This window comes from Sciurus carolinensis, chromosome 10, assembly GCF_902686445.1.
Source record: "Sciurus carolinensis chromosome 10, mSciCar1.2, whole genome shotgun sequence".
Lineage (NCBI taxonomy): Eukaryota > Metazoa > Chordata > Mammalia > Rodentia > Sciuridae > Sciurus > Sciurus carolinensis.
In genome coordinates, this window is record NC_062222.1 from 118,453,631 (window position 1) to 118,473,338 (window position 19,708).

Consider the following 19,708-nt stretch of genomic DNA (forward strand, 5'->3'; position numbering starts at 1 on the left):
AGGGAGCGATGGAACATTCATTTTTATGACAGCTTTCTGGAAAATGTTTTTTAGAAAAATGCTAGCATCTTTTTCATTGAAAAATACTTACATTTTACCTTCATTTTGAAACATACCTCTAGCAAAAATATATCAGATTGTTCTCTTGAGACCAGGAGATAATCATGTAATATATCCTGATAGGGAAGACTTGAATCTTGGTCAAAGGGTACAGCCTTTTAGTTACAAGATGAATTAAGTTCTGAGGATCAAATGTACAGCATGGTGTCTGTAATTATTTCAAATTTGCTTGGAGAGTAGATCATAAGTGTTCTTCCCCCCACCACCCCCACACAATCATAACTATGCTTGGTCATGGATGTATTAATTAATTTTATTCAGGCAATCATTTTACAATGTGTTCATATATATCAGATCATCACATTTCTCAACTTAGATATATATAATTTTTATTTGTCAATAATCCATCAATGAGGCTTGGAAACTAAACAAAAATAAATGCGCCAGGCGTGGTAGTGCATGCCTGTAATCTCAGCTGCTTGGGATGCTGAGGCAGGAGGATCAGGAATTCAAAGCCAGCCTCAGCAACTTAGTGAGGCCCTAAGCAACTCAGGGTGACCCTGTCTCTAAATAAAATACAAAATAGGGCTTGGAATGTGACTCAGTGATCAAGTGCCCTGAGTTTAGAGTTTAATCCCCAGTACCTCTTAAAAAAAAAAAAAAAAAAGAAAAGAAAAGAAAAAGAAAAAAGAAAAAAAAGAAGAAGAAAATGTGAGCTTGGATTTGGTTTGAGGAGATTTTGGGAAACTTATAAACCTTAGAAAAACTTAAATGCAAGTAGTTGTGGTGGATTGCCTTGGTATCCAAGAAATGGTTGCCTCCATAGTGCTCAAATTATGAGGAGTGGATCTCCTAGAATTTGAAGGAATTCTTCTACAATCTGAAAAGGATCACAGATCAGTTCATTCCATAATTAAGTACATCACTAGAAACTTTTGGTATTGTACAAAGCAAACTAATTTGAAGAGCTAATGTATGTATTTCCTTAAAAATTAGTGGAAGTACGAACAGGGTGGAAAGTACAGACAGTAAATGTGCATCTTTAGGGGAAGTTGACCTAATTGAAGACATATACCAAAAGGCAGTCCACAGTGCTTGCCTAAATTAGGGGAATAGAAAGAAATCATTGAGGTGAAAGGAGATAAACTTGTAGTTGGGCAATAACATGATGAGTAAGAGGTTTATTAGAAAGTCTCATCAGCTATCAAACAAAACCTCTATTGGAGCAAAGGGTATTTTATTTTCTAAGGTATAGCAAATGAAATCCTTTTATAACTCTACAATATCTCTACCTCTAAACTTGGAATTAACAGATAGGTATTGTTCCACTAAAATTATACTTGAAAAAATAGAATTTAATTTTAAATTAATAAATACATATAAAACTATACAGCATATGAAGGATAACAAGAACATGTATAGACCTACAAGTGAAGTTTTATAATGTTAAATAAAACTTTGAAATTCCCAGTTTCTTAACATTATTAGATATATTCCAAACTTAACAATGAATACACTTATTCAAGTTTATTTTAAAAAAAGTAATTCATTTGTCTTTCTTTACATTGCTAAGAGATATGTATGAATCACTAAACAAGATATTTTTTCAATCTGCTTGTTTATTGCTTATTTCCCCTAAAAATTATTGGTGCATATTAATTATACAGCATAGTGGATTTCATTATACTATGTTCATATATGTTTATAACATATAACATAGTTTGGTCACTATTAGTCTCAAACACCCGTTCTGACTTCTCTTTTCTCTTTCCTGGCTCTTTTCTTCTACCCTAAGATTACCTTCTATTTTCATGACATCCTTTCTTTTTTTTCTTTCTTCTAACTTCCAGACATAAAAGAAAAACATACAATATTTATTTTTGTGTATCTCCCTTTTTTCTTTTAACATGATGCTCTATAGTTCAATTCATTTTCCTGCAAAAGACAATTTAATTCTTCTTTATGGATGAATAAAATTCTATTGCATATTTGTACAACATTTTCTTTTCTTTATTTATTTCTTGATATATATCTAGGCTGATCCCATCACTTGGCTATTGTGAATTGTGCTACAATAAATGTGGGTGTGTGTACATGCCTAAAGCATGCCAACTTCAATGCTTTTGGATAAATATGAAGAATTGATAAGCTTTTGAGGAGACTTCATACTGATTTCCATTTTGTGTTAATTTACATTCCCAAGAACGGGGTATAAGGCTTCCTTTTACCCTGGTATTTGCCAGCATTTATTGTTGTTTCTGTTCTTGATGATTGCCATTCTAACTGGAACAACTGAATCCCAGTATGGTTTTGCTTTGTATTTCCCTGATCACTTAATGTGTTAAATATTTTTCATGTTATTGTTGACCATTTGGATTTCTCCTTTTGAGAAGTGTCTATTCATTACTTTTGAATGTATTTTATTTTTTGATGTTGATTTTTGAAGTATGATATCTTCTGGTGACTAATCCTCTATTGGAGGAGTAGCAGGCAAAGACTGAGTAAGAAAAACTGGAAGCATTTCCTCCAAAATCAGGAACAATTCAAGGATGTTCATGCCCACCACTTCAATTCAATATAGTGCTTAAAATTTTAGCCAGAGCAGTTATGCAAGAGAAAGAAACAAGTGGTATACAAATAAGAAGGGAAGAAGTCAAATAATTCCTATTGCAGATGATTGATCTTATACTTAGAAGACCCAAAAATCTTCACCAGAAGACATTTAGAGCCAATAAACAAATTTAGCATAGTCGCACAATACAAAATCAAAATAGAAAAATCTAACTTTTCTGTATACCAATAATGAATTTTATGTGAAAACATTATTAAAACAACTCTATTAACCAAAGTTTTAAAAAAAGTACTTATAAATAAATTAACAAACGAGTGAAAGATCTCTATGAGGAAAATTACAGAATGCTGAAAGAAGAAATTGAAGAAGACACCAGAAGATGGGAAGACTTTCCATATGCACAGATAGGTAGAATTAATGTTAAAATGGCCATATTACCAAAAGCTATCTACGAATTTAATAAGTCCCCATCAAAATACCAATAATATTCTTCTCTGAAAACCAAAAATAATCCTAAATTTCATAAGAAGAATTAAAGATTCAGGATAGCCAAAGCAATCCTGAACACAAAGACCGAAGCTGGCAGCAGCATAATATCTGACTTCACATTATAAAACAAAGCCATAGTAAGAAAAAAACAGCATAGTATTGGCATAAAAACAGACATGTTGATCAATGTAAAAGAATAGAAGTCACAAAGACAAACTCACATAGCTAGAGTCATCTGATTCTTGACAAAGTGCTAAAAACATAGCTTGAAGAAACACATGGCCTTTTTAAATAAGAGTGCTCAGAAAACTGGATATCCATATGTAGGAAAATGAAAGTAGATCCCTGTCTTTCACCCTGCACAAAAGTCTACATGTATCTAAGATCTAGGTGTAAAACCAGAAACTTTACAACTGCTAGAAGACAGGAGGAACACTTCAATGTGTATACATAGGCAACAACTTTCTGAATAAGACTTGCACAGCTCAGAAAATAATAACAAGAATTAATAAATGGGATGGCATAAAATTAGAAAGTTACTGTACAGAAAAGGAAGCAATGCATAAAGAGAGAGCTAACAGAATGAGACTTGCGTTTTTAACTCACAGTTCTAAATGTTACTGACATTGAGATGTGTAGCTACAGCACCTTCATTTTAAATACTGCATTGTTTTCAACTTTTTCAAATGTATTTTAAAGTTCTAAATACATCAAGGTATTTATCCATTCTCTTATTGGATATTTAGATTGGTTTTGTTTTTTCAGTATTATAAGCATGCCACCTCAATCATTCTTGTGTATGTCTTCCCGCATCCATGTGCCAAAGTTCCTATATAGTACACACTTTCTATAAACTGATATCAATGGGTCACATAAACTGGCATATAGAACTTAACATAAACACCAAGTAACTTCACAAATTGTTTTTAATAACTTTACTCTCATCAATATTGATATCATGGTTCCCACTGCCTCACATCTTTGGTATCACTATCAGATGTTTAACATTATGGATAATGCATTAGATAAGATTATGTGTCAGGGTATTTTTAATTTTCATTCCCCTGATTAATATTTATGTATTCAGTCACCAAAGATACTTCTCCTTCTGCAAAATGGCTACTGTTTTTGGTCATTTTTTAAAAAATTCCCTTTAATATCATTTTATTATATATTTTAGGAGTGATTTCTCAATCTTAATCCTTTGTGAAATGTATAGAACTTATTTTGTAGTTTGTGATAATGTCTTTTCATGGAGATTGAAAAGCACATATGAAAATGACATCTATGTTTAAAGAAATAAAAATGGCTAGGAAAGCAGCTCAGCTCACTGTTATGACCCAGCACCATGGGAGAATATTGCCCAGAAATAGATAGGAATTCACATAGTATGTAAAACTTTTATGTCATAACAAAGGTGAAAAATGACAGGTCAAACCACTCTAAGTATGGTCTCATCTGTGTAAGAACACAGTAGAGATGAAAATAATAAAGAAAATAAGACTCATGGAGAATAGATAGAAAGTTTCAACCTAAAATTAAAGGAAGTTTTAGAAGAAAGAAAGAGAGAGACCAGAGTAAAGAGGTAACACCAAGGAGCGGTGACTGAGTCTTTCCCAAAATTAAAGGAATAAAAATCATAAAATTTTTAACTTCCCGATAAGAATGGTTAACCCTTTTGCTGAATAATCTTGGTGACATCAAAAATTTCCAAAGAAGTAGGAAAGATCAGGTACTTTTAGGACTATGTGGGAGCTTAGAAACTATTGAGTCCCAAACCCCAAACTCCATAAGTGATTGTCAGAGATTGGGACATACGACCAGGTCCCTCCAGTCTTGGCAAGTAAATGAGAACTCCACAAATCAAAGAAGTTTCATTTACATTGTGTCCCTCAGAGTGCTCAATGTTTTGGCCCCTTCATTGGTCACAAGGAACACCCAAGTACAGACCTTCCTCAGGACATAAACTCACTGATAGAGCTACAACTCATGTTACAATTTGATTCTACTGAATTCAAATTGCTTCTTCCAGAAGGTCATTAATATTAAACAGACAGAGCCATTAAAAGACCGTATAGATTTTAGTGTGACAAGGAATAATTTCAAAACAGAAGAACTGTGATTTATTCCCACCCCCTTACTCTTAGCCTGGTCAATTGAAGTCTTGTTCAAAACAGAGTTTCTATTGTAGATTTCATTAATCCTCTCGGTACTTGGTGGGAAAAATAAAGCTGTATGGGGAAAAACCATCATCGCTATTGATTGGGTCGTCTAGCCCTAGAGAATTACTAAATGTGATGTTTCTTAGTGCTGCTTCCAGGACCTGTCCTATGCAGGTGTCTCCTTAGCTTCAGAGGAGAAAGAAAATTTTTTTTCTGAGCTTCAGTAGAGATGATATTTTGTTGTTTTTTTAATAACTGAAAAATCAAAGAGACAAATTACTAACTCCAAAAAAAAAAAAGGATAGTAATTTAATTCTGAAACTGGTGGCAGAGGTTAGAAAGACATGGAAAAATGACATTTTTCTTCTGACTTTGTCTGATATATCTCCATGATTGCTTTGTATAACATTTGAGGTCTCTGCTACAGATTTTGTTCACAAGATAAAAAGATAAATCATTTTTGTCTCCATTGTGGATCTCTGTCATTCCAAAGTTCCTCAACGATTCTTATCCTCATTTTTTTCTAGATGTACAATAGACAATTATATAAAAGGAGACATCAATTTTATGATTTAAGGTTCATCTTTAATCTTAACTATATTTTTTTTTCACTTTTCTATATTATTGATGAACGCAGAGGAGAACTACCCTTCTTAGCAAGTTACATACCAGTTTTAAATGTCCTATGCAACTTGAATAATCTTAGCATTCTTCAAGACCTTAGACATACTTCTTTGCCAGCCAACTACTATATTGAAGTTCAAATTAAAGCTAGTTGAATAAGAAGGGACAGCAGGCTTCCTTTATCCATTGTACTCTAACTTTGGCCTTGAAACCAAATGCAGTTGTCTGGTGTCTGCTTGCTGTGAGGTGACCTCAAAGGCAAAGTCGTTCGAATGACTGGTTTTCCAGGTTACTTCTTAATGGCACTGCCTAACCTCTTATACCCACGCTGTAAGGTCTTTGTCAAATTGCTTTAATGAGTATATGCTCTAATTGCCCCCCAAAGTGACTTTTCATCTTAGAACATTAGGAATTTTAAGAGGTTAGTCAATCTTTTGAACCAAGATCTGTCCTTGAACCAGGAACTTGTGAATTTCACTATCTACTATTTTTTTCACTTCTAACTGGGCAATTCCTGACCATAACCTTCAAAAAATTGTTTTCCTTATCAAAAAGTGAAACATTTTGTTTTTTTCTAAGTTTTAGGTATGCTTTTCTCCTTTTCATGTCTTTATGTTATTTTGTTTTATGACTGTTGACTTCTGACTCTGAAGGGTAAATAAGCAGACAGGTGGGCAGAGTGGAACATTTAATCAGCACCCACCAGGAGCCTGGAACTGTTCTACTTCAACACTAGTTTTAATCACATAATTTAATAATAATAATAATAATAATAATAATAATAATATTTTAAACACTAAGAAAGACAAAAAGAAAATAAATAGAAAAAGAACATAGCAATGGGACCTAAAGGGCAGTAGTTTAGAGAATTTGTTGAAGGATTTTCTGAGAAAATTTATACTTAAGCTTCACTGACAGGAATGGAGCAGCCATGTGCAAATCCACATAGAAAAAAAAAAAAAAAAAAAAAAAGGCTGGAGAAAAATCAAACAGGTTCACACATCACAGCATCTTAAAAGACTTGTATAGAATCTGGGATTTCATTCTGTTTTATTTCATTCAATTTCATTTGAGAAATAACTCAAACAGCTTTAACAGAGTTGTGGGATATTTTAGAAAGTCACTATCACAAAGGACAGAGATGAACATTAGTTAAATGCAATGAAGAGAAACTTTATTCAGTAACTACTGAAGTAGAGGACAAAGAGTTCAGAAGAGGGCTAAGCTCAGTTCTGAAGACAGCAAAGACAACTGAGGATATTTAGTTATCCAGCAGAGTTGGGGGGTGAGTAGGTGAAAATTTACTAAGAGACATCAAGGGTAGGGAGATTCTTGTGAAGCCAGACTCACAGGACTCTTGCTAGAGGGAGAACCAAAGATTCAGACATTAGAATGGGAGATGAGGAACTTGATTAGATAGCAAGGAAGATTAGATATTTAGGATGGGTGGGATGCTTGCTAAATTCACTTCGCAAGGTTCTTTGCTAAAACAGGCTTCAGCAGGCCAAGAACAAGATTTAAGAATGAAGCTTGGGTAAAAATAAAAGCTCAAAGGAACCTGAGTCTAAAGTTGGTCAAGGAGAATCTTTTCTGCTCCATCCTAGTAAAGAATGTAATTGAAGGGCACCAAAGAATGAAGAATGAAGCCAGGTTGGGGATTGTAGCTCAGTGGTAGGGTACTTGCTTAGGGTAGGAGAGGTTCTGGGTTCAATCCTCCAGTTCCACAAAAAAAAAAGAAAATGTGAGGAAATGATAACTTTTAGCTATCTTTCATGGTAGTCTGTATGAGAAACAACAGTAACTTGACAAAAAGTTTTAGCATATAGAAGGAAGAAATGATTATTTGTGGAAATAACCCTCTTTATGTAAATCTGTCTGAACTTAACCATCAAAAGCCATGAATTTGAGGAGAATAGCAAAGAAGTCTTCTAACTTTTAAGCTGAGCAACTGTGTAAAAATTATAGCACTTACAGAAATGGATAGACTTGCAGAGGAATGGCAGGTGTGTGGGGTCAATCAATAGGTCTTTTTTGCCAAGTTTTGTCTGAGATACTGTTCAACCACTCAATTAGATGTCAAATGGAAGCCAAGTTTATAGCTGAAGGATTAGGTCAGGGGTGGGAATATAAAGATAAGAGCCTTCAGTACAGACATGAGATTTAAAGGCAAGAAACAAGGTGGAATCTATTGAGTAATTTGAAGAAAAATATTGCTATAACATTGGCTCAAAGGACAGACTTTATTCCAGACTATGCAACTGGCATAGAGAATACTGTCTGTGATAAAGTTTTGTCTTAGGGGAAAAGGTCAGACTCCACTCCAAATACAACAATGGGAAATGAGTATTTATAGCCAAGAAATAGAGTATGGGAGACTGATCTATGTGTGAAAATTTCTTAAGAGGATATCTCTGGGGTGAAGGAATTTTGGTTAAACTTAACAGGATCCTGACTAAAAGCAGGCTGTAGTATTCAGGTGCTGTCTGAGGGATGGTGAGGGGTAAAGAATTTGACCAGATATTGATGGTGAGCAGACACTGGGCATGGAAGATTTGGACTAAACTACTTTTGGAGAATTCATGGTAAAATGAAATTATTTAGAAAACACCATGGGATAAAGCTTAGTTGAGAAAATCTCAGAGGAGTTTACTAGTTTGATCAAGAAGAAAATCTTTTAGAGCATAAATAGTGAGGGCTATGGTTTCCCCTACCTTTTGCTCATAAAGGACCAGTAAAGTCCTTGGAAGTCCTCATAGTAGTTTGACATGATCACCATGTAGGCAGTATAAGTAGGAAGATGCAGTAGGCTAGTGTATCCTTTATGATTACTGAACAGTGAATGTTCGTTTTATATTCTACAAGGGGTAAAAGTGAATATCTAGTCTTCTATGACATATTTTCAATTTTTCTCATAATTCTGATTTAATTGTCATACTATCTCTATGAAATAGCTATAATTCTCATTTTAGATAAGAATGAAGCAAACTTTTAAAAATTTGACAATTTTCTGATAATAACACTGCCCAGTCAGGATTTGAATCTACATTTGTATGCTTAAAAGCTTGTGCACAGTGCATTAAATAAAAATCTAAGGCTAGGAATATAGCTCAGAGATAGTATGCCAAGCATTCATGGTCCCTGGGTTTGATTCATTGTACTGCAAAACAAAACAAAAAGAAAAATATCTTCTGAATCCTGCAAACATGGGAATAAATTATTTCCATCTGCAGAACATATCAATTAAAATCTCACAATGACTTTTCTCCTGCATGGAAAAACAGCTAAAATGAAGACCCACAAACAGAAGTAACTGGTTTTAATGTGAACTTTAAATTCTGGTAACCCCTCCTAAGGTATTCTGTATCCCCCAATATTCCTGGATGTAGCCACAGAAGTTGGGAACATCCAAAGGGAGGTGATATTGAAGGATAGAAACTTCTACTATGGTTTAATATCCTTCCCTACATACACATATGACCTTCCAGATTAATGGTGACTTTGTTGACTCAAAATAAAATGCCTTTTTTCACTGTTTTCTGGATCATTATGTTGCACATTAAGGAGCTATATGCAGACATTTGTTTTTATCAGAACTTATAAGAGTGTGTCCAGCCAACATCAATGTAACATTGCAGCATCCTTTTCTCAGAAGTATAGGAAGAGGGAGCTGACATTTACCTTGGACTAATGATCAAATTGATAGTTTATATAATTGACTTATATTCGCTAGAACTGCCTTTCCCATTGAAAGTCTCTGACCTTATTGTGTCTTTTTTATTCAACTGTAATAGTAAATAGACATTTGTTGAAATAACATAGTCTGAGGAATGCATGTGTGTGAGGGAAAGAGATGACTGAATAGTGTGTCTAAATTTTTCCATTGCAATTCATTAGTTGCTTTGATATTTTATTAGTGTTGGAGGAGATTTTCATTTGGTAATTTTGTCCTTAAATTATTATTCTGTTCTTAACCCTTTCCATGAGATAACTTATTTTAAGTAACATGATTCATTTAGAGTGTTTAAAAGAGCAAGTAGTAAGTATTCAATAAATGTTAAGTTAAAATGAATTGTGAGAATGAGCCATGTGTAAAATTGGGTACAGGTCTCAGGGCAGAGAGAATAACAAGTATGAAAGCCCTAGAGCAAAAGCACACGTGGTATGTTAAGAACATAGCATGAGACATAATATGGCTGGGCAGATTCAGGGGTAAGAGAGGAGTCACTATTTTTGTAGCAGCACTTGGGACCATGTAATAGACAGACATTTACTCCAAAGCAAACAGATTTGGTTCATTAACGTGTGTGTCTTAGGCAATTTTCCCTTGCTATAACAAAATTATAAGGGATAATCAACAGCTCGCTTGTTCAGAGGTTTCAGTCCACATTAGCAGGATCCATCATGTTTGGGCCAATGGTGAGGTAGAACATCATGGTGGGGAGCACATGGCTTAGCAAAGCTGTTCACCTCATGGCTGCCAAAAAGTGAAGAGAGAGAGGGAGGGACGAGTGTCCCAATATTCTCAAGAGCACACATCAGTGACCTAAACTTCTTCCTCCAGGCCCCATCTCTAAAGGTTCTACATCCTTCAATAGTGCCACAGGCTGGTGGCTAAGCTTTCACTACATAGCCTTCAGGATATATTTAAGATTCAAACTGTACCAATGTGTTAGAGAGCTACTGGAGGGTTTATATCAGGGGAATGACCTGTCTAATGACTTATTTTGGTGAGTAGCACTTAACTATTAACATTTGCAACATTAGTGTGAATTTATACTGGTACACAAATATAACAAAGCAATATTTATAATAGGATACATATCAGATACCTACATTATTAAAATAAATTATAGAGATTATATATATAATAGTTAATGCCATTTTATGATTAATATTCATTATTTGTTCTGAAGTTATAGATAAGAGTAAGAAATTGTCCAGAATTCAATACATATGCAATTTAATGAAGCAAGATTTATCTGTAAGACCTGCAAAAATGTGAAAAAAAAAAATTGAGGTTTATTAAAAATGGTATCTCTCCCAGTGATCACAGTTCTACCTCTCTAGCTAATTATGTGGTCTTAGATGCAGTTTTTAGCATCATGAAGGTTTTCCTATTTATAAAACAACATAAAAAATAGCTGGGCTGGGGAGATAGCTCAGTCGGTAGAGTGCTTGCCTTGCATGCACAAGGCCCTGGGTTTGATCCCCAGAACAGCAAAAAAAAAAAAAAAAAAAAAAAAAAAAAAACTATTTCAGGTAATAATAGTATATTGAGAGACAACTGCTCCAAGAGTATATGGAGTGAAATTGCAAGTATTGTAAATGAAGCATCTTTGTATTAGTCATGGTTCTCTAGAGGAACAGAATCAACAGGAAGTGTGACTATAAAAAGGGGATTTATTAGATTGGCTTATGCAAACATTAGCTGGACAGTCCACAATGGCTGTCTACAGGCTAGAGAACTGGAAGAACAAGTAGCTGAGCAGCCCAAGAGGTGGAAGCCCCAGAATAACAAGGATCGACAGCGCTACCCTAGTTAGAGAACAAGGTTTCTGGAAACTCCCTCTAGAAACACTGGCAGAGTCTGCTTTGGAAGAGTGAAAAAGTGAGAGTCCGATATCCTCAGATGATCGAAGCAGCAATCAAGAACTGGTTCAAGAAAAGTTGAGCTTGCATCTATATCTGCTTCCTTGTTCTTCCAGCTCTTATTCCATCCAAGTCACCATCCTTTTGGGCAGTGCTGCCCACACTTAGGGGTCTCCACTTCAGTTCACTATCCCACATTCCAAGCATTCCCAGATACGCCCTCCTTGACCCACCCAGAAGCCTCTTAATCACCAGTATCTCTTAATCCAATCAAGTTTGCAATTCAAATTAACCATTACAATCTTGTGTGTTAGTATGTTTGAAAGAAATAAGAATGGAGAAAGGGAGGGAGGGGTAGAGGGGAACTAAGCATGTTTTACAAATATATGCTCATTTGTATTATCACTTTTAAGATTAGAATAGTATTAGCTGATACTGATTGCTTTCAAATGCCAGACACAATTCTTAGAATTTTATCTATACTAAGTCAATTTACCATTAAAACTTCTGTATGAGCTAAGGAGTACTTTTATGTCAACTTCATTATTTATGATTAAGGCATAGATTTGGAGAGTTTTGTCCAAGGTCAATAACAATTGGTATTATCAAATTCTACAGCTACATAGTATTGGGGCTCAGAACACAGTGCCCCCACATATGGTATATTGGCATACTGAGTACTTTGAGCTGAAGATTGGAAGAACTTCAGAAGCAAGAAGTTTGCTTTAACATTCTCCTGCCTTGCTTTCTCCCTTCCCCACTTTCCCCTCAAACCAAATAATAAGAAATAGAAGTCCTTATCTGTAAGGTGGGTTATAAAATCTAGAACTCCTTTCCCTCAAAGCAATTTGTAATACGCAGCAAAATCACTCTCTAACCTTCTCTTTTTTGCTCTGAAGACCTTCATGTGAAGGGCATCCAGCCTTACACACAGAGGAAGGATACAGGAAGACCCAGAAGAATCTCAACAATCAGGACTCACTGTGCTATCCCAGTATATTACTCCTAAATAATATCTTTTTGCCCAATTATATTGATTCACAACTTCCCATTCTTCATCAGACCTGAAAATAAAAATGCACAGTTCTCTGCACATCTTTGAATCTTCATTTCTAAAAACTCGCATGTCACATAAAATTTTGATTAAATCTGTTATGCTTTTTCCTTGTTAATCTACCTTTTGTTTCAGAGGTGTTAGCTTGGACCTTCCAATGAAGGAGGCATAAGTATTACTTTTGTTTCAGCTCTACAATCACAACAGGGCAATATTAACAATGTTCATGTTCACAAGGTGCCTCATCAAAGTGCCAGAGTACTCTCTGTGCCTCTTCCTCCTCTTCAAAATGTGGATTTCTATCTGTCAACTTTTTGGCTTAGTGTTGCTAATAGACAGAATCGAACAGTGTGCATTCTTCATGCTATTCCTTGTATTTTTAAATTACTGAATAAATTGTTAATCCATTTATTAACCAATCATGAATTACAATTATGGCAATTTAAATGATCAAGTAATTTCTTCTTAATTAAAAGCTATTGTGTGAAACATGCCCACTCAGAGAGGTAACATTCAATAAATATCATTAAATAGCTACTGTCTTTTTAAGTATTAAGTCATGTTTCAAGGAGTTAAAGTAAGTTTGGGGGTACAAGTAACGCATAAAAAATTTCCAAGCACCATTCGTATTTTCTTAATTTGCAGATTCCTTATTTTAGAAGTTAGAATGTTTGCAGGTTTTTTCTGTTTACTTCTGTAAGTTTTCTTGTACCTTCTTCCACCATATGAATGCATTGTTTAGCAATTGATAATGCAAAAAATTTTAACACTTTTGGCTGAAATATTGACACATGACATATTATTTGTACTCAAAAATAACTTGACTCAAAATGCAGAAAAGTGGATTTTAATAACATTCCCATGATGACACAAGATATTATACTAAAATACTCTAGTGCCCAAAAACTTAACTGTCCACACTCACCCAATGATTCACCAAATGTGAAGTGTTTGCTTAGTATGCACTTTGTATATTCAGTATTTTCAGTGATCACATAATTTTTTAATATACTTTCACTTTTAATATATTATGCTGAAAACATCGTTGTGATATTTAGAGTACGTATGTGTAATAAATGCTAGCACAACAATAGTACAGTTCTAAAATAATATCAACAATATAAAAGAAAATGAGAGAAATAGAACAGACTTTCTCCATGTACCTGCAGGCATTCTCCCTATATCTCATTTTTTTTCAATTAACTTTAGCTAACATTCGCACATACATAATCATTTTTACACTACATAAAATGGCAGCAGAACATTATTTTGATATATTCGATTTACTTTGATTTCATAATATTTGTTACTTCCAAGGAGCAAGTACAAAATGTTACAACTTAATGTGGTTACTTTTTATTCCATTGCAACTTAACTAAATGAACTCTCTTTAAAAAAACGATTATGGGAGATCCAAGATAGCGGACTAGAGGGTGACTGCATCTCCCGTCGCTCCAGAATTCAGGTTTCAAGAAGGGTAGGTATTGAGAGACTCGGATCAACATAGAGCCGTGGGGTGAGACTCTCCAACCGGGTGAAGCTTGGCCCGGGAGGCAGGCCCGGACAGGGGCAGCTTCTCGGAGCAGGGCAGGGCAGCGAGAGTCTCCCCCAAGCAGCCCTGCTCTCTCTGGTGGCAGGCGCGATCCACAGTCAGCTTCTTGGAGCAGGCTACCCAGTGAGAGCTTTTCCGCACAGAGCCAACTCCAAGCTCTAGACCCAGCGGCAGGTCCCAGCCCACCCGCAGGCAGCTTCTCGGACCAGGGCAGGCCAGCGAGAGTCTCCCCCAAGCAGCCCTGCTCTCTCCAGCAGCAGGCGCGATCCACAGTCAGCTTCTTGGAGCAGGCCCGCCCAGTGAAAGTTTTTCCACACAGAGCCAACCCGAAGCCCTGGACCAGCAGCGAGCCCCTGCCGGCAGGTGGCTTCTGGGACCAAGGCAGGACAGGGAGAGGCTTTCCCCCAGCAGCCTGGCTCCCTCAGGTGGGGGCGGGCCCTATCTTCTAGGAGCAGGACCGCCCAGTGAGAGGATTTCCACACAGAACCAGCCCCCAGCCCTGGACCCAGTAGTGGGATAGGGACAGTTTTCTTCAGAAGCACTGCATTATCAAGTTCCTCCAAGACTTCAGGCTACTGAAGGCTGGGAGGTGATATACTGGAAATCTACAGGGACACGATAAGCCAATAGAGGAAATCTGCAATATCTCAGAGTCCCACTGATATCTGACCAATATGAGAAAACAAGGGAAGAAAATGTCCCAAACAAACCTAGATACTATATCAATAAAACCCAATGACAGCACAGCAGAAGAAATGTAGAAAGGGAGTTCACAATATACATAATTAAAACAATCAGGGAAGCAAACGAGGAGATGAAAGAGCAAATGAAGGCATTGAAGGAAGAGATGAAAGAGCAAATGCAGGCATTAAATGATCGCACCAATCAACAGTTAAAAGAGCAAAAGGTCATTTCATTAAAGAGTTAGAGATACTGAAAAAAAAAAAAACAGAAATCCTTGAAAAGAAGGAAACAATAAACCAAGTTAAAAACTCCATAGAAAGTATAACCAATAGGATAGACCACCTGGAAGACAGAACCTCAGACATTGAAGACAAAATATTTAATCTTGAAAACAAAATTGACCAAACAGAGAAGATGGTAAGAAATCATGAACAGAATCTACAAGAATTATGGGATATCATGAAAAGGCCAAATTTAAGAATTATTGAGATTGAGGAAGGCTTAGAGAAACAAACCAAAGGAATGAACAATATATTCAATGAAATAATATCAGAAAATTTCCCAAATCTGAAGAATGAAATGGAAAACCAGGTACAAGAGGCTTATAGGACTCCAAATACACAAAATTACAACAGACCCACACCAAGGCACATTATAATGAAAATACCTAACATACAAAATAAAGACAGAATTTTAAAGGCTGTGAGAGAAAAGAATCGAATTACATTCAGGGGAAAACCAATACCCATATCAGCAGATTTTTTTCAATCCAGACCCTAAAAGCTAGAAGGGCCTGGAACAACATTTCTCAAGCCCTGAAAGAAAACGGATGTCAACCAAGAATCTTATACCCAGCAAAACTTACCTTCAGATTTGACGATGAAATAAAATCCTTCCATGATAAACAAAAGCTAAAAGAATTTACAAAAAGAAAGCCAGCATTACAGAACATTCTCAGCAAAATATTCCATGAGGAAGAGATGAAAAACAACCATGCATTCAGCAAAGGGAGGAAATATCCTAAAGGAATAGTCAAATAAAGGAGAAACCAATCATGTAAAAAAAAAAAAAAATGAGCCGAATGATCAGAAATACAAATCATATCTCAATAATAACCCTGAATATTAATGGTCTAAACTCATCAATCAAAAGACATAGACTGGCAGATTGGATTAAAAAGATAGATCCAACAATATGCTGCCTGCAAGAGACTCATCTCATATAGTTACCCACAGACTAAAGATGAAAGGATGGGCGAAAACATACCATGCACACGGACACAGCAAAAAAGCTGGAGTATCCATCCTCATTTCAGATAATGTGGACTTCAAGCCAAAACTAGTCAGAAGGGATAAAGAAGGACATTACATACTGCTTAAGGGAAGCATAAATCAGCAAGTCATAACAATCATAAATATCTATGACCCGAACATTGGCTCATCCATGTATGTCAAACAAATCCTTCTCAATTCCAGAAATCAAATAGACCACAACACAATCATACTAGGCGATTTTAACACACCTCTCTCACCACTTGATAGATCTTCCAAACAAATATTGAATAAAGAAACCATAGATCTCAATAACACAATCAACAATTTAGACTTAACTGACATATACAGAATATACCATCCAACAAAGAACGAATACACTTTCTTCTCAGCAACACATAGATCCTTCTCTAAAATAGACCATATTTTATGCCACAAAGCTACTGTTAGCAAATATAAGAAGATATTGTATTCTATCAGATCATAATACATTGAAATTAGAAATAAATGACAGAATAAAAACCAGAAACTTCTCCAATACCTGGAGATTAAATAATATGCTATTATATGATGAATGGATAACAGAAGACATCAAGAGGGAAATAAAAAACATTCTTAGAAGTAAACGAGAACAAAGACACATTATATCAAAATCTCTGGGACACTATGAAAGCAGTACTTAGAGGAAGATTTATTTCATGGAGTGCATTCAGTAAAAGAAGAAAAAAACAACAAACGACTTAACACTACAATTCAAAGCCCTAGAAAAAGAAGAGCAGACCAACACCAAAAGTAGTAGAAGATACAGTTAAAATCAGAGCTGAAATCAACAAAATTGAAACAAAAGAAACAATCAAAAAAAATTAACAAAATAGTTGGTTTTTTGAAAAAATAAACAAAATAGATAAACCCTTAGCCACACTAACAAAGAGGAGAGAGAAAACTCAAATTACTAAAATTCGGAATGAACAAGGAAATATCACTACAGACATGAATGAAATATAAAACATAATAAGAAGCTATTTTGAAATTTTATACTCCAACAAAACAGAAAACCTCAAAGACATCAACAAGTTTCTAGAGACATATGAATTACATAAACTGAGCCAGGAGGACATACACAATTTAAATAAATCAATTTCAAGCAATGAAATAGAAGAGGTCATCAAAAGCCTACCAACAAAGAAAAGTCCAGGACCAGATGGGTTCTCAGCCGAGTTCTACAAAACCTTTAAAGAAGAGCTCATTCCAATACTTCTCAAATATTCCATGAAATAGAAGAGGAGGGAACTCTCCCAAACTCATTCTATGAAGCCAGTATCACCCTAATACCTAAACCAGACAGAGACACATCGAGGAAAGAAAATTTCAGACCAATATCCTTAATGAACATCAACGCAAAAAATCTCAACAAAATTTTGGCAAATCACATACAAAAATATATTAAAAAGATAGTTCACCATGATCAAGTGGGTTTTATCCCAGGGATGCAAAGATGGTTCAATACCAGAAATCAATGAATGTCATTCACCATATCAACAGACTTAAAGTTAAGAATCACATGATTATTTCAATAGATGCAGAAAAACCATGCGATAAAATACAGCATCCCTTCATGCTCAAAACACTAGAAAAAATTGGGATAGTGGAAACATTCCTTAACATTGTAAAGGCCATCTACGCTAAGCCCATGGCCAATATCATTCTAAATGGTGAAAAACTGAAAGCATTCCCCCTAAAAACTGGAACAAGACAGGGATGCCCTCCTTCACCACTTCTATTCAACATCATCCTTGAAACTCTAGCCAGAGCAATTAGACAAACCAAAGAAATTAAAGGGATACGAGTAGGAAAAGAAGAACTCAAACTATCCCTGTTTGTTGATGACATGATTATATATTTAGAGGAACCCAGAAATTCCACCAGAAAACTTTTAGAACTCATAAGTGAATTCACTAAAGTAGCAGGTTATAAGATCAATGCTCATAAATTCAATGCATTTTTATACATATGTGATGAATCTTCAGAATGAGAAGTTAGGAAAACTACCCCATTCACAATAGCCTCAAAAAAAATAAAATACTTGGGAATCAATCTAACAAAAGAGGTGAAAGACCTCTACAATGAGAACTACAGAACACTAAAGAAAGCAATTAAAGAAAACCTTAGAAGATGGAAAGATCTCCCATATTCTTGGATAGGCAGAATTAATATTGTCAAAATGGCCATACTACCAAAAGTGCTATACAGATTCAATGCAATTCCAATTAAAATCCCAATGATGTACCTTGCAGAAATAGAGCAAGCAATTATGAAATTTATCTGGAAGAATAAGAAACGCAGAATAGCTAAAGCAATCCTTAGCAGAAAGAGTGAAGCAGGTGGTATCACAATACCAGATCTTCAACTCTACTGCAAAGCAATATTAACAAAAATGGCATGGTATTGGTACCAAAATAGACAGGTAGATCAATGGTACAGAATAGAGGACATGGACACAAACCCAAATAACTACAATTATCTCATACTAGACAAAGGGGCCAAAAATATGCAATGGAGAAAAGATAGCCTCTTCAACAAATGGTGTTGGGAAAACTGGAAAACTATATGCAACACAATGAAACTAAACCCCTATCTCTCACCCTGCATAAAACTCAACTCAAAATGGATCAAGGACCTTGGAATCAGACCAGAGACACTTCATCTTATAAAAGAAAAAGTAGGTCCAAATCTTCAACATGTCGGCTTAGGATCAGACTTTCTTAACAGGACTCCCATAGCACAAGAAATAAAAGCAAGAATCAACAACTGGGATACATTCAAACTAAAAAGCTTTCTCTCAGCAAAGGAAACTATCAGTAATGTGAAGAGAGAACCTACAGCGTGGGAGAAAATCTTTGCCATTCATACTTCAGATAGAGCACTAATTTCCAGAATCTATAAAGAACTCAAAAAACTCTACACCAAGAATACAAATAACCCAATCAACAAATGGGCTAAGGAAATGAACAGACACTTCACAGAAGAAATCTACAAGCAATCAACAGATATATGAAAAAATGTTGAACATCTCTAGAAATAAGAGAAATGCAAATCAAAACTACCATAAGATTCCATCTCACCCCAATTAGAATGGCGATTATCAAGAACATAAGTAACAATAGGTGTTGGCGAGGATGTGGGGACAAGGTACACTCATACATTGCTGGTGGGGTTGCAAATTAGTGCAGCCACTCTTGAAAGCAGTATGGAGATTCCTCAGAAAGCTTGGAATGCAACCACCTTTTGATCCAACTATCCCACTCCTTGGTCTATACCCAAAAGACTTAAAATCAGCATATTGCAGAGATACAGTCACATCAATGTTCATAGCTGCTCAATTCACCATAGCCAGATTGTGGAACCAACCTAGATGCCCTTCAATTGATGAATGGATAAAGGAAATTGTGGTACATATATATACAATGGAATATTACTCGGCCATAAAAAATGATAAAATTATGGCATTTGCAGGCAAATGGATGAAATTGGAGAATATCATGCCTAGTGAGATAAGCCAATCTCAACAAACCAAAGACGAATGATCTCGCTGATAAGCGGCTGATGACACATAATGGGGGGTGAGAGGGGTTAGTGGAGGAAGGAAGGACT